The sequence below is a fragment of the Podarcis muralis genome, chromosome 14 (genome assembly GCF_964188315.1).
Source record: "Podarcis muralis chromosome 14, rPodMur119.hap1.1, whole genome shotgun sequence".
Lineage (NCBI taxonomy): Eukaryota > Metazoa > Chordata > Lepidosauria > Squamata > Lacertidae > Podarcis > Podarcis muralis.
Genome location: NC_135668.1, coordinates 21,091,532 through 21,107,832, shown reverse-complemented (window position 1 = coordinate 21,107,832; position 16,301 = coordinate 21,091,532). Strand labels below are relative to the sequence as shown.

At 45.6% G+C, this 16,301-nt stretch overlaps 1 protein-coding gene across 4 annotated transcripts in view; it reads right to left on the bottom strand.

The window, feature by feature from the left end:
- NTRK3 (neurotrophic receptor tyrosine kinase 3) overlaps positions 1-16,301 on the bottom strand; it is a 429,804-nt gene that overhangs the window by 223,161 nt on the left and 190,342 nt on the right. The window lies entirely within an intron of this gene.

Sequence of the window (16,301 nt, the reverse complement as noted above, 5' to 3'; positions counted from 1 at the left end):
AAAGCGGTACCTATTTATCTACTTGCACTTAAGGGTACTTTCGAACTGCTAGGTGGGCAGGAGCTGGGACCGAACGACGGGAGCTCACCCCACCGCGGGGATTCGAACCGCCAACCATACGATCGGCAAGTCCTAGGCACTGAGGTTTTACCCACAGCGCCACCCACAATCATAGAATCCAGCAAAGACAGGTCCACTTGGGTGAATGGGGCACTGCCTCACCAATCTCAGTCTGCCCTCATCCAGTCCCTGCCTGCCTGCCTTCTTACTTACAACCAGCCCATGGGTGGTGCTGACTGTCAGCTTCCTCCTCCTGATCTCAAGTGTTGCTCTTGTAGCATGCAGTAGGGAGGAGAACGTTGACAAAAACTAGAATTAGTTGGCTCTCCCTATCACTGGCTCTGGCTCCATCTACTGTTAGCCTTTCTGCCTTCTGCCCCACTAGTCCCAATGGGCACTAGCCACCACTGATCAAATCCTATCAAGACTCCTCCTCCTCCTCCTCTCTCTTTCTCTGATTTATTTAGTGCACATATGCTATGTGACGCACATCAGTAACTGAAAGTGAAAAAAGAATAAAGTGACCCACTGAGAATTGTTGCAGACCTCTTCCAAGATGAAGCTTAGAAGTTCTCCAAATTAAATCGCAAGCTAGGTGTAACCAAATGTGGGACAGAGGAAATGCACAGGATAAGAATGGAAAGGAAGGGGCAGTCAGCATTTCCATCATAGCAACCATGTCTTTAAATTCCCCTCTTCGCACTGTGTTTGTGGTATATAGTGCTAACTACTGCCATTACTTTTTTTTAAAAAAGTGACTCACAAGTAATTGACATCAATTAACTTCAGAAAAAAATAAGCTCTCAAACACACGCAGATGCAGACACAAAACCTAGACTCCCATTTATAGATGGCAACAGCTTCCTCAGCTCCTCCGCTGGGAGCCATCACGCCGTGCTTAATCTCTCTGTTAAACAAACAGAGTGATGCCCTGAGACAGAACAGGTGCCAGAGAGCTGGCAAGGGGGACCCCTAACGAGAGGTGGGCAGGTTTGACGGTTAAATACGGCAGATGCCACAACGAATCACGGAGCCACTGCAGCACAATCAGATGTGCAGGGATGGGGGAAACTCCAAATTGCTGGCCTGTTATAGCCCGCTAGAACTCTGAATCTGGACCCCCAACAGCTCTCTCCCCCTAGACTATCCCCCACCCCATTGCTGGCTTGTAATTGTCCTGGCTGGATGAAGAACTCAAACTCAGGTTTCCGTTTCTGCCAAATCCTTTAATGCATAAATCTGAGTGATACGTAGGCAAGGCAAGAGTTAAAGACACCACAAGTGGATTACATGGCTCAAGTATGAGCTCAGATGTTGACTCAACGATCTACGTGCAACCAAGCAAGCTCTGGACCCTCCAATCCCTCACAATGCTAATAAAAATAAATAACTATATAAATAAAGGACCAACCTGCGTGATACTGACACAAAAGCCCTGTACAAGCACTATAAAAAGGTAAAGGACCCCCAGACAGTTAAGTCCAGTCAAAGGCAAATATGGGGTTGTGGTGCTCATCTTGCTTTCAGGCCGAGGGAGCCGGTGTTTGTCCACAGACAGCTTTCCAGGTCAGGTGGCCAGCATGTCTAAATCGCTTCTTTAGGAACAGGACACCTTGACGGAAACCAGAGCACACAGAAACACAGTTTACCTTCCCGCTGTAGTGGTTCCTATTTATCTACTTGCACTGGTGTGCTTTCAAACTGCTAGGTTGGCAGGAGCTGGGACAGAGCAACGGGAGCTCACCCTGTCACAGGGATTCGAACCGCCGACCTTCTGATCGGCAAGCCCAAGAAGTTCAATGGTTTAGACCACATTGCCACCCTCATCCCACAAGCACTATGCAATAAAACAAAATATCACTATCCCTCCCCCCCCAAAAGATATTTATGACAATAGCATCTCATGCCGAATGTAAACAAACTGTGAAAAAGACTCCATGAATTGAAAGTGGAGACGCTGTATGCACTTTTCCTTGTTCATTTGTTTGTTTTGTCACACACACTTACACAAACACCCAGAGACTTTATTAAAAAACTAATTTAAAATAAAATAACAATGTACATTCCCCCTGCCTCTTCCTTTTGAACAGGGGAGTGGAGACAAGCCTTAACTTAGCAAAGAACAGGTACCTTTGCTCTGGGCCAACAAATGGGCACTTCTGTGAGTGAGCCATGGACCTTCTACACGCAAAGCAGGTGCCCTACCTCCCCCCCCCCCCCATAATAATAATAATAGAAAGCTGCCTTATATTGATTCAGACCATCAGTTTTTCTGCCTCAGTACAACAGTACCTCGGGTTACAGACGCTTCAGGTTACAGACACTTCAGGTTACAGACTCCACTAACCCAGAAATAGTACCTTAGGTTAAGAACTTTGCTTCAGGATGAGAACAGAAATTGCGCAACGGCAGCGGGAGGCCCCATTAGCTAAAGTGGTACCTCAGGTTAAGAGCAGTTTCAGGTTAAGAACGGACCTCCAGAACGAATTAAGTTCTTAACCTGAGGTACCACTGTCCTGTCTGCACTGACAGGCAACAGCCCTTCAGGATTTCAGACAGGGGTCATTCCTAGCCCTACCTGGAAATGCCAGAGATTGAACCTAAGGCTAAGGAAAGCAGATTCTTCTACATTCCTTCCCTGCAAACTAAATCAAGGTCAGCAGGAGACGGAACAGAGACTTCCCAATGCCTGTCCTCATCCAAATGGAAGCAGAATGTTTGGATTCCTAGGAGCAAACCAGGTTAGGCCAACTAGATTTTGCTTGGGGCATGCTGGCTCTAAGCAGCCTCTTCATCACACCTCGGAGTCATGAACAAAGAAGAATATGCCTCCATCCAAGGACAGCAGCCTCACCTGCTCCCACCGTGACGGCTCCACTTAGAGTAATGATTATTAAGTCCTGTCAGCAGATATGAAAACCGCTGGATGCAGCTCCACGGGCAGGCGCATCGAAAGCCGCCGAGACGCCCCGGCTTACAGGTTTTCATTATCCATCTGGAAAATTGCGGATGTCACAAGAGCTTTTAGGGGATCAGATGGAAATTGTCTTGTCAGCAACAAAAGGGACAGCTACTCTGCCCCCAATTCCAGCAGCTGTCTTGACGCTGCAGGCTTTTGTGTGAGAGGCAGATGCTGAGCTGTGTCAGACAGGGATCCAGTTTGGCACAGAGATGCAAATTTGGGCATACCTGGCTTAACCCACAGCCCCCATTTGCAGGGAGAAGACTGTGGGATGTATCTTCACTGAAGCAGTCAAACAGAACATTTTCCTGTTGCCTAGAGTGAATGCACAGGGGAATGTAGCTCCAGACAGGGAGGACTTCCTGTCATACCTGTTCTGGAGCCCCCTTCCCCTGTGTGTGACCAAGTGGATGGGTGTGACCCTAGTAGACCCTGTAAAAGCCATCTTCCCTTTTTCCATTTTCTCCTTTTGGACTCATCTTCTGGCTCTTAGCCAGCAGCACATGGCTCATCCTTACAGAGGATGGAAGCCACAAGGCAGTACAGTGGTACCTCAGGTGACAAACACCTCGGGTTACAAACACTTCGGGTTACAGACTCCGCTAACCCAGAAGTAGTACCTCGGGTTAAGAACTTTACTTCAGGATGAGAACAGAAATCGCTCGCTGGCGGCGCGGTGGCAACAGGAGGCCCCATTAGCTAAAGTGGTACCTCAGGTTAAGAACGGACCTCCGGAACAAATTAAGTTTGTAACTAGGTACCACCATATACTGTCTGTGGCTTAGCTCAGACTTCTTCTCTCTATAAATGTAACAGTAACCACAAGATAAAGCCTGCCTTCAGATTATTGCTGTGAACTGAATGCAAGTAAACTTTACTCTTACTTTTGAAGAAGACTGTCATGTTATTATTATTTTAAGAGGGAAATAAAAGGGGAAACTTACCAGGGAACAACCCATCCATACACCAGACTGGATCTATGCATTAGAAGTTGCCTTCCAACAAGTCAGATGATCCACCCAGTGTAGTTTATTCCTATGATGGCTCTCCATTATCACAGGAACATGTGTTCCTAGTAATAAGATTCTTGGGTAAGATTCATAGCGTGCAACTTTATTATTACGACAGGGGTGTGGAAGTTCTCCACGTTCTGGAGCTACAGCTCTCCAGCCAACACAGCCAAAGTCCAGGCATGATGGGAGTTGTAGTTGGTGCTGATGGAACAGATGAAGCTGCCTTATAGAGTCTAATAATATAAATAAATAAATAATACCCCGCCCATCTGGGCAGCTCCCAACAGAATAATAATAATAATAATAATAATAATAATAATAATAATAATAATAAATGTGATAAAAATCAAACACTAAAAACTTCCCTAAACAGGTCTGCCTTCAAATGTCTTCTAAAAGTCAGATAGTTTATTTCCTTGGCATCTGATGGGAGGGCGTTCTACAGGGCATTCCATATTCCACAGCTCAATCTGGTCTACACTGATTGGCAGTGACATCCCAGGATTTCAAGCAGCGAGTCTTTTGCAGTTCTATCTGGGGATGCTGAAGACAGAATCTGGGATCGTCTGCAAACAAAACAGATCCTGTACCTCTGAGCTTCAGAATTTCAGTCCCCAGCAGAGGTCTTTCCCAACACCTGCTATCTTTTAACTATATATGAAAGGGGCTGAACCTAGGACATTACAGCTAGCAAAGTGTGTGCTCTATCACTGATTTTCCTGACTATGGTGTATAACTTCCACATGATCCATTTAGTGAATGCGTCATCCCACAACTGAACATTTACTATCAGTGAGCAGCTTCATTCTAGACGTGAGGAACCTCAGGCCCAGGGTCCCAAAGTGGCCCCCAGGCCTCTCAATCTGGCCCTTGGAACTCTTCCCAGGCCACACAATGTCCTCAGCCACATTCCTCACTAGCCCTACTTTGCTGTTTCCTTGAGTGCTATTGCCTGACTGAAACGTTGCCTTGAACTCAGAAATGTGTCCTTGAACCAAACAGACCAGCCTACACCAAATGACAAGAAAGCAAATCCACAGGACTGGGCTCTGGGAACCGTCTAGCAGTGTTCCCCAGCACTCCATGAATGGGGGAAAGCAAAACAGGGAAATTCAAATCCTCGGCCGCAAAGCCAACGCAAACAAAACAGCACTTTGATCCCCTGAAAGCAAGCCAAAGAATGGAGAGCAGGATGAATGCTGACCAGCAGCCTCTACAAAGCACAATTTTATCGCCTCTAATGGGCTTGCAGCATCTTTCGAGAAGGAAAGTAACAGCGGAATAAAAGGTAAAGGTAAAGGTACCCCTGCCCGTACGGGCCAGTCTTGTCAGACTCTCGGGTTGTGCGCTCATCTCACTCTAGAGGCCGGGAGCCGGCGTGGTCCGCAGACACTTCCGGGTCACGTGGCCAGTGTGACATTGCTGCTCTGGCGAGCCTGCACCAGCGCAGCACATGGAACGCCGTTTACCTTCCCGCTATAAAGCGGTACCTATTTATCTACTTGCACTTTAAGGGTGCTTTCGAACTGCTAGGTGGGCAGGAGCTGGGACCAAAAGACGGGAGCTCACCCCGCCGCGGGGATTCGAACCGCCGACCATACGATCGGCAAGTGCTAGGCACTTGTGGTTTTACCCACAGCGCCAGCCGCGCCAACAGCGGAATAAACTGATCCTAATTTAAACGTTAATTAAAACCGAAGGGGGTTGGGTTTCCCCCGCCCTCTTTCACTGCTTCGTGCACTGTGTTCTACCTTGCAGAATTTATTCGCTTCCTCTCTCTCTTCTTTTTAATGTCTTCCTTTAACAGCAAGGAAGAAATTGCCCTGAATTGTCCATTTGCAAACCATGCAAGGCCCATCAAGAAACCCACTGCATACATCACCGTTCAATCGGTTAGCGAGGCTCGACGCTGCTGCCCTTCTCATCCCTGTCTCCTCCTTCCCAGCACTCTTCCTGCGCTACAATTTTTAATCAACGGTGAATTCGCAATGGAAACTGTTCTTGCAACTGAGTGCTGTACCCAAGCAATAAACAGGAGCCTGGGAGGTAAAAGAATATAGCTTGATGCACAAGAGGAGATGGTGATAACTTGAGTCTTTGGAACGTGGAGGAGCTCCAGAAGTTAATTAGATATGATCCCGGGCAAAAGGGCAAGATGAGAAAGTTTGAAAGTTAAAATATCCTGCTCAGTAGCTAGTAAAGCAGGGTTGAAAACCATTTTTCAGCCCGAGGGCCACATTTCCTCATCTGCCACCTTCTGAGGGCCACTTGCCAGTGGCAGGCTGGGCTAGAGGCAGAAGTGAGTGGATTCATAATGTTCCACAACAGTGATTGAAATATACTCGGAGTCGAGAGTGGATTTCATGCTCTTTATTCAGCTCATAGTGGTGAGGAGGAACGGAAGTTTGCCCACAATATCTGCTTTATATACATTATTTACACAATGGGTTGATTGGCTAATTCCGGGATTCTCCTGTAGGCCAATCAGGTTGTGGATTCATTTCCACCTGGAGCTGGATTGGGTGGCTCCTGCGGACCAATCATACTGTTGCATTGTTCTTGAACCAATCAGACTGCTGCATTTTGGATCCTATTGTTCTAGGACCAATCAGACTGCTGCATTTTGGATCCTATTGTTCTAGGACCAATCAGACTGCTGCATTTTGGATCCTATTGTTCTAGGACCAATCAGACTGCTGCATTTTGGATCCTATTCAACTCAGTACATAACAGTGATCTAGACCCAGAGTAAGGGCCACAGAGGGCAGAGTCAAGGGGCAGAGTCATTTTATTCCACATTGCTTCCAGAAGAAGATGGACACATCACTTGTCAGGGCAGAGAAAGTGGCATTTCCAAGGGCTGGCTGGAAAACCACCTAATCCTTTGTTTTCTAGTTAAGGATGCACAATGCAATATATCTCCTTTGAAGTGTGCCAGCGGAGCTCGGGACGCATCCACAGGGAAGACCAGAATAGCATTTTGGTTCCACAGTGGCCTGCCTTTTGAGAAGCAAGACTCATTCAAGCAGCTCACAGAGACTAGCTTTTCATGATTCACTCCCAATAAGAAAGAGAAGGGGAAATGGAAAATGACATCCCATCTGAAATCGACTCGGCAAATTCTGCCCCAGATCTCCTCCTTTTTGGGGGGAGCTTCAGCTGAAAGAAAGGGGCTATAGAGCAGTCGACCCTATCCTTTCGCACACCCTCCAATCTGTCCCCGCTTGTCCCAAGCCGCTTGCAGAGCTGGGAAATAGTGTGTGGTTGCTATATTTGGAACGTGTTCCATAGGTAGAGAACGTTTGTCTCCAGGGAAGTCAAATCAGTGAAGTTTTAATGATTTCCTGTCATTGGAAAACTGTTAATTATCCTTAACTACAACAACAGCTTGAAGGGTTGGCGTTATTGGCAGCAAGGGAAGAGGTGCTGCTTCTTCATTTTAGACAAAGAAAAAATGCATAAGTGCTAGCATTCAGACATCTTTCCACAACTGCTTTAATTGGAAGTGATTGACTAGAAAGGCCCAAGGTGTGGCTGCTGCTGCTGCTGTTATTTATTAAATTTCTATACCGCACATCATCCAAGGATCAGAGGGTGCTTTGTAATATAAAAACACAAAAAAACATAATGTAGCAACAAACAAAAGCAATATACACATACAGTTGTAAGTCCACAGATTGTTTAATTAGCCAAAGGCCTGAGAGAAAAGGAATGTTTTTGCCTGGCATCTAAACATAGGTAACAAAGGCGCCAGGTGAGCCTCCCTGAGGAAAGTCAATAGAGCCACCTTCCATATGACCCTACCCGGACCCCGAGATCATCTTCTGAGGCCCTCCTCCGTGTGCCTCCTCCATGAGAGGTCCGGAGGGTGGCAACACGAGAAAGGGCCTTCTCTGCAGTGGCTCCCCGTCTGTGGAATGCTCTCCCCAGGGAAGTTCGCCTGGCACCTTCATTACACACCTTTAGGCACCAGGCAAAAGTGTTCCTTTTTAACCAGGCCTTTGGATAATCTGATTGACATCCTATGCCCTTTTAAAATCAGACTATTTCCACTTAGCACTGACAATACTGGGCAAGATGGGCCAGTGGTCTGACTCAGTATACCGCTGCTGCCTAAGGTCACCATAAAATAAGGGGATCAGGTAGGAATCACAATGATAAAGCTGAAGTGACTGTGTTAGTGGTTCTTGCTGCAGAATAGAGGCAGCCAACATGATGTCCTCTTGAAGTTTTAGACTAGAGTTCCCATCATCCCTAGTTATTAGCCAAGCTTGCTGAGGCTGATGGGAGTTGTAGTTCATGACATCTACTCCATTGGCTACCCCTGCTAAATGTTTGCTGTAAAAGAAATGGGAGAGACATAGCAGGGGGAGAGAGAAAATAAAAAAGCATACATGAAAACTAGTGGTACTCCTAAGATGGAACTGAAAAGGGCAGAAGAATAGGGGAGAAAATGTCAGAGAGAGGGCACTTTATACTTTTTTTACCAAGGGAATATCAAGGCTTTGATGAGTGAAAAGTGCAGCCGTGTTGGGTTTTGAGAGGGCTAAAGCTGAAATGCTGGCACAAAGAGAAAAGCAGGACACCAAATACCCATGTGACTTCGAGGCTTCCAAATTTGCCGCGAGCAATGCAGGCCTTCTCAGCTCCTTCACCCTGACTCAGCCTTACCCTCCCCTTCCTGCAGGCTCCAACAACAGCTGCAAAAGTTTGAAGCTTTGCATGACTCTAGAAACATTCTGCCAGGTCACCAGCCTCCTGCTGCTCCTCATTAACCCAATGGCACCACAGCCTTGCCGCTTCCAACATCCTGTGAATGTCATACCAGGCAAAGAGGGGGAAATCTGCAATGGGCAGAGATCGGACTCTCAGGATGGAGATTCAGCTGGGCTTTTGTAAACCAGCAAGTTTATTTCCACTCATTTCCTATGTTAGTGCATTGCATCCCAGGCTGGCTACAAACAACTTTTAGGAGTCACTGGTGTGTACTTAGAGCACTCACTGGGGGAAGGAGGGGGATAAGCCAGACATGGACACTAAAACATTTTGGCTGGAAAGAAGGAGAAACACCAGGATACATTTCTGCTGGGGGAAAGGACAGTGGTGTCACTTTTATAGATCTTTCCAACACTAATTAGGCAATCAAGGTCAAGCCGTTGCCTGATGCACGTTAACAATAGAGTTCCCAGCTCACTTGTGAACCTCGATCATGGAGGTTCCTGTGAGAGTCTGACCACAGAAGTTCTCTCCAAGACAAACTTCCTGGAAGATATGCAGCTAAACTCATTTGATGAGAAAACTACAGGCATTTTTCAAGTTGGATCCAATCGCATGTGTCTGGGCCAGCCTCTGCCTAAAATCAGAATTGGCTGTGGCCTGGTCCTCAGAAGAGGCAGAAGACAGGGGTCAAGAAGAGTTTGGGTGTTCATTAGTGTGCTCAGAGTTTTTGCCACCCAAGAAGACACCCCAGCTCTTAGGAGTTAGGGAACCTGATGTCCACCTTCTGTTCACCACTTCCTCCAAGTCCCCAAGAGCAAAGACAGTGAAAAGTCTGAGCTGATGCCCAGTCCAGAGGGCACTGTAAATATCTGGAGGTGTGAAGCCTTGGGGGAAGGAGGGAAGGAAGAATTTGTGCATACTCCAGATCAGGGGTCTCAGGAAAAAGGTGGACAGCATGAAACTCCAGAGTTGTTGCATGGCTGTTGCTAGTCCACAATTTCTTTTCTCCAGTTCCTTGCACTCTAGCAAGCCTTGCCACTTGCCATTCTAGTTAAGCCTTCCTTAACCTGTTGGACAGCTCCTCCAACTCACCAAGATGACACAGCATTGGCCAGGTAAGGTAGGAACAGGACACACAGCCACCAGCAAGTCCCAGTTGCAGTGAGAGAGAGTATCTGCAGTTCACAAATGGTCATCACATCCATCCTAACGTCTGTAGCTCATATGACACAAGAGTTGGAGTATTATGAGGAAAGGTTACAAAATTTGGGGAGGGGTTAGTTTAGAGCACTGTTTCCCAAACTTGGGTCGCCAGCTGTTTTTGGACTACAGTTCCCATCATCCCTAACCACTGGTCTTGCTAGCTAGGGATGATGGGAGTTGTAGTCCAAAAACAGCTGGAGACCCAAGCAGCTGGGAAACACTGGTTTAGGGGAAAGGTGAGTAAGGGAAACATGTCACAGTTGTATAAAATTATGCACAGGGTTGAGATAGGAAGAATTTCTACCCTAATGTAACTCAGAACCATCCAATTAAGCTGAACACTGGGAAATTCAGTTAAAACTGCAAAACTATTAAATTCATTCCCATGAGATCCGGTGATGGCTACCTATTTGGATGGCTCTAAAAGCAGATTAGACAAATTCATGGAGGATAAAGCTATCAGTCGCTGCTAACCACAATGGCTATGTTATGCCTTCCCTGTCTTGAGGCAGCATGACTCTGTATACTAGCTGCTAGGAATCACAAGTGAGAAGAGTGCTGTTAAGCTCATGTCCTGCTTGCGATCTTCGAATAGACACTGTAAGTACAGTGTGCTTTCAGACACGGGGAAGATTGTGTTAGCTTTCCTGATCATAATGCTAGCACCTCTATGGCATTTTCTAATGTTCTTTTCATGCTGCAGCACTTGTTGTGTTACGTAAATGTTGACCAATGTACTGGCACATAATGCTAAATTTTGTTCACACCAGTGTGCATGGTATGACACAACAACCAATGTCACTGGACAACATCACTATTCCCTCACCCTTTACCGCCACATATGTGCTTATGTTCCCCCAGGATTCCCCCATGAAAGCAACAGGAAGCAACAATATGCCATATACCACCCTTTAAGTCCACAATTTTCTAGGTCAATGGGACTGCAAACTGGTTTTTTTTCTTTTCTGGAATCAACTGACACAAAAACGAGTGCTTAACATGTGGAATATTCCATTAGTTTTCTCAAATATAATGTGGAAATTAACTGGGGACCGTTGGGCCTTTAGCCTGGCTGGATCTAGCAGTGAAGCTATGCCCATGTTTTGTGAAAAGACTAGGGGGTGACCTGCTGGGAAAGCCTTTGGGTCTTGCTATGCAATCTTTTTGCTATAGGGGTGCAATTATGAGAGGTTGCACGGACATTCTGCTTGGTTATTGCTTTTTATGACCCAAGATTCGGTTTTCTTTAATGGATGGCAGGCTACCTGCAGAAAAGGAACCAGGCAGCTTTTACGATGCTGAAATCAAAATAGATATCTCTTCAATTTGGCAAGAGATAAAGCACTTATGGCTGTGAGTCCCTCTGAAACCACTTCTCAGGTTCAAAGGCAGGTGAAAATAAGGAATGTTGAGCAAAGAGAATGGATCCGGAGGCTTTTAAAACCCAATAAAACAACGGCAATACAAACACAGAAAGGTCAAAACCCTGACAAGTTCAGAATGCCCTAAAGCTCAGATGACTTTCGGGAAGAAGAAAAAACTTTCGCACTCGACACAGCACAAAAGCAAATCCAGGTAAGAGCCGGCAACAGCGATGCAAGCGAGAACTCGCATTTTGAATTGAGGATCAAGGATGGAACTATGTATATTGAATGCATTTCAGATATCAAGTTTGGAGAGCTGTTGCTGTCTCTCTCAAGCTCTCTCCTCTCTCACACACATTCACATACACTCTGGAGGAATATTAATCAGGAATGAGTTCTATGACAGCTAGGTGACTGGCCTATCCGCTTTGAATTTTGTGATGCCATTCTGCAACCAAATGTTTTGAACAAAGATGCATATGTTGGGCAAATGTGTGCATTGGGACACACATTTTAATGGCAGCAACATGCAGAAATGCATCCTGTTAAGAAAAACCACTTTGCAAAAAACATGTAGGTTAGACAACATTGCACACAAAAATGTTATACCGTATTAGATGAAACTTGCACAAAGTCGCTGATGAATTTTCACGCTGATGCTTTCTGAAATTTTTTGCAAACTGGTTTAAAATTGTGGAGATCTTAACTGAAGTTTGGAGAAATTGACAAATTTGTCCATCCCTGTTCATCAGACACTCTATATGTGAGAAACCCCCTCCCCGAACCCAGTCTTGTGAGCTATCTGGGATTTGGCATACCTCAGAGAACAAGAAGAAATAGGTGTGTCTGCAGCATGGCCTCCTGAAATTGGTCAATGAGCTGATGTCTCTGGAATGGCTGGACCTAATACAGTGGTACCTCGGGTTAAGTACTTAATTCGTTCTGGAGGTCCGTTCGTAACCTGAAACTGTTCTTAACCTGAAGCACCACTTTAGCTAATGGGGCCTCCTGCTGTCGCCGCGCCGCCGGAGCACCATTTCTGTTCTCATCCTGAAGCAAAGTTCTTAACCCGAGGTACTATTTTTGGGTTAGCGGAGTCTGTAACCTGAAGCATCTGTAACCCGAGGTACCACTGTATAGGTCTTCTATCATTGCCTGGTTAACAGTGACAGCCTTTCTGCTTATTCTGAATCAGGATCTTGCAATTCTAGAGTCCAACACAAGCCACTTAGGGGTGGCGAACACCCACTGCAAACCCAGATGTGGTAACAGATATCCACAGCTCCAGCTTGGCTCTGCCAAACCTCTTCTGCATGTCTCCAAGATGACATAGCAAGACTTGGTCTGCTTTTTTTCTGAGAATGCTGGCATTGTTGGACTATCTGCTCAGAGGACAGTTACCATATGTTTATGGGGGAAAGCATTAAGGACCCCTAGTCATAATCAGATAGGCAGCCACTTTGCTTTAAGTGCCTATTAACTGATTCTAAATTACACCAGAACGGCTCTGCAAGTACTTTTGACATCCACATTCATATAGCTGCTCTGATCGGTGCTATTAGAAACGAATACCAAATGAGCCAATGATAATGTAATTCCTAAAACATCACAGAATGTGTTGCAAGCAATCATTGATTAGTCTTCCTCTTTTTCCATGGTTTCCCCCTCCCCACATCTCCTTTCATCTTAAGGTTTCTAAGGCCTCAGAATGAGAGGGTTTTCATTCAGATCAAACTGATTGACGACCTTTAAAAATGAATTAAAAAGTCATTATTTAAAGTTGTATCAATGTCCGTTTATACTCAAGTAGACCTGCTGAAATTAATTGTTCCAAGTACTATCCATTGTTTTCAATGGGTCTTATCTGAATAGAATTAGCATTAGTCACAGGCCTAACCTATTCATGAACTTCCAGCTATATCTGAACCCTTTATGTCCTACCTTTCCAGTACGTTGGGCAGCTATGTTGCTAACAACTTAATTTCAAAATAATACAAAAAGACTTTAACTAACCGCCATACAACCTAAAACCTAAGCACATGGATCACAAGAGTTAAGCAGAAGATTAATGCCATTTATTATCAGTCCCAGGAGAACAGGTGAGTTTTAATGGACAGAGAGGTCATAGTGGCAGAAGAACACATTTGGGGAATGATTTCACAAACCAGGGGCCAATACAGGGAAGGCTTTGTCTCTGCTAACTTCCAACCAAATGTATGAAGGGCCTCAGACAATGGGCTGGGACATATAGGGGAAGGCTGCTCCATAGACACTTCAATCCAAGAATTAGGCTTTGTAGGTTAAAACTAAAGATGAGTTGAAATCTCACCCTGTCCCCCAAGCAGCCACTCAGTTCAGAGGTGGTGTATTTGAGCAGACTTTCCATACATTCTTCAGGTGGCAGGAATAATTTTTTGTAATATCCAGGGACCATGGATTACTGAGATAAGCAACAGGAGCAGTAACTGCTTTTTTCTTTTCCTTTTTTTAAGGGAAAGACAATTGTAGAGCATATGTTTTGCAAATGGAACATCACAGTTTCTTAGATTTCCAAATGTGGCCCCAGCCCTGAAAGGTTGGAGACCCCCCAATTTAAATATTATGAATATATGTTCACTACGGCCTACTAGTCCAGTGCAGGAATCACAGCTAAAGAATCCCTGACGTGTGGCCACCTGATTGCTGTTTAAAAACCTCAAATGAAGGAGAGTCTACCACCTTCTGAGGGAGTCCATTCTACTGTCAAACAGCTCTTACTGTCAGAAAGGACTAGTCGGAATCTCCCTTCTTGTAATTTGAATCCACTGGTTTGGGTCCTACCCTCTGAAGCAGCAGAAAACAAGATGGCTCCATCTTAGCTCAGCTGGTAGAGCATGAGACTCTTAATCTCGGGGTCATGGATTCAAGCCCCACACTGGGCAAAAAATAAATAAATCCTGCATTGCAGGGGGTTGGACTAGAGCAGGCATGGCCAAACTTGGCCCTCCAGCTGTTTGGGGACTACAACTCCCATCATCCCTAGCTAACAGGACCAATGGTCAGGGATGATGGGAATTGTAGTCCCCAAACAGCTGGAGGGTCAAGTTTGGCCATTCCTGGACTAGAAGAACCTCGTGGTCCCTTCCAACTCTACAGTTCTAAGATTCCAAGATATTCCCTGTGTCAGTCATTCAGATATTTGAAGATGGCTATCATGTCACCTCTCAGTCAGTCTTCTCTTCTCTAGGTGAGTGTGGGATACTGGACGGGCTGAAGTTTTCAAACATTTTCAAACCCTGCCCCAAGTATAATGCTCCACAGTGGCCATCACTTGGCCTGCTGAGGAAGCAAGTCTTTTTATATGCCTGACCCAGCTTGGCAAATTGAAATGTGCGCTGTTAAGCCAACAAATGATTCAGATGGGCATTAACTCAGTACTAATGAACAGGGAATGGTGCGCAATTAAACCAACTGTGCATGCAACAACAATTTGGGAATTTGTGGGCTCTGTATCCAATTTAAATGCCTCCCAATTACTTTCCGTGGCTAAGTGTCCCAAAGATGCTGTGGCATGGATAAATGCCCCCACAAAATAAATAGGAAACTTTCAGTCATTCCTTGTGCTTACGCAGAGCTCCCGACTAGATAAATCAGGGAAGGGGGAAAGGAGCTCTCCAAGGGTTGAGGCACATTCATGTACTGCGGATTCTGCTTAACAACCTGACCGATAAAAAGGCTCTAAAAAAGAAAAAAGAATTAACTCTGCAGAGGGACATTTATGGCTATGATTTACGAGAGAAGTAATGGAAAGTACAACTTGGTACAAGAGCTTATCAAAGGGAGAATGGTTATTCCTTCTTAAAAGACCCAACACCAGCTGAATACTGCGCACACACAGTCAATGAGGATCATGCAAGACACTGGCCAATCTCACAACTTGTGGACAGCTTCAGTTGTCATTCACAGTTTAGGTTTAATAAGTGAGTGTGTGTGTGTGTGTGTGTGTGTGTGTGTGTGTGTGTGTGTGAGAGAGAGAGAGAGAGAGAGAGAGAGAGAATTTATTCAGTCTCCATATTTATCACACCATGGTATTAAGACAAACTTTTTAATGCTTCATTTTGCTGCTCATTTTAAACGGTCTGTTCAAAATTTGCTCTCATTAGCCAGTTGAAATTAATACATGCATGTGGTGGCTTTTCAAACATATCAGCTGATGCTTTAAATTATGATTGTATTTTACTGCCATTAATGTTTCCTGTAAGCCGCCTTAAGGGACCTTTATTGTAAAAGGCAGCCTAGGAATCTTCCATCACAGAAGCAAAGCACAGTGGAGTTGGATGGGAGCTCAGTGGTCATCTACTGCAACCCCCTACAATGCAGGAATCACAGCTAAACTTTGAAAGGAAAAATGTAAAATAACCCATTGCCCTGGTCCTTGATAGATACTTGTGGTGATAGCTACAGTGTGTGGAGTGGTGGATACAGAGCTCCAACTGGGTGAATTTGGAATATAAATGAGTTTTCCCCTGTCCTGCATCTCCCATTCAAAAACTCTCAACCCAGTGGGTGCTAATCCATTTGGGTCACGACTTCACCAACCTCAATCTGCTCTCAGACATCACCCACCCACCCATCCACCTGCCTGCCTGCCTGCCTTCTTGCTTACAAGCAGTCCAGGGGGGCGGCACTGGCTTTCAACTCCCTCTCCCTCCATATCCTTCCTCCTCCTTAGTGGTGGGTTTAGTTCCAGGCAAGAGGACTAACCCGTTAAGACTCTTCCAGGAAGAAGGCGGAGCCTAGAAAGGGCCGTCTGGTCTAAGTAGGATAAAAAGCATCAGTTGCGCTCCAGACCTCATGACAGCAAATGGGGAAGGGCTGTAGCCCAGTGGTAAAGCATCTGTTCTGCATGCAGAAGGTGCCAGGTTCAATCCCCAACATCTCCAGGTAGGGCTGGGAAATGTTCCCTGCCTGAAACCCTGGAGAGCTGCTGACAGTCATTGT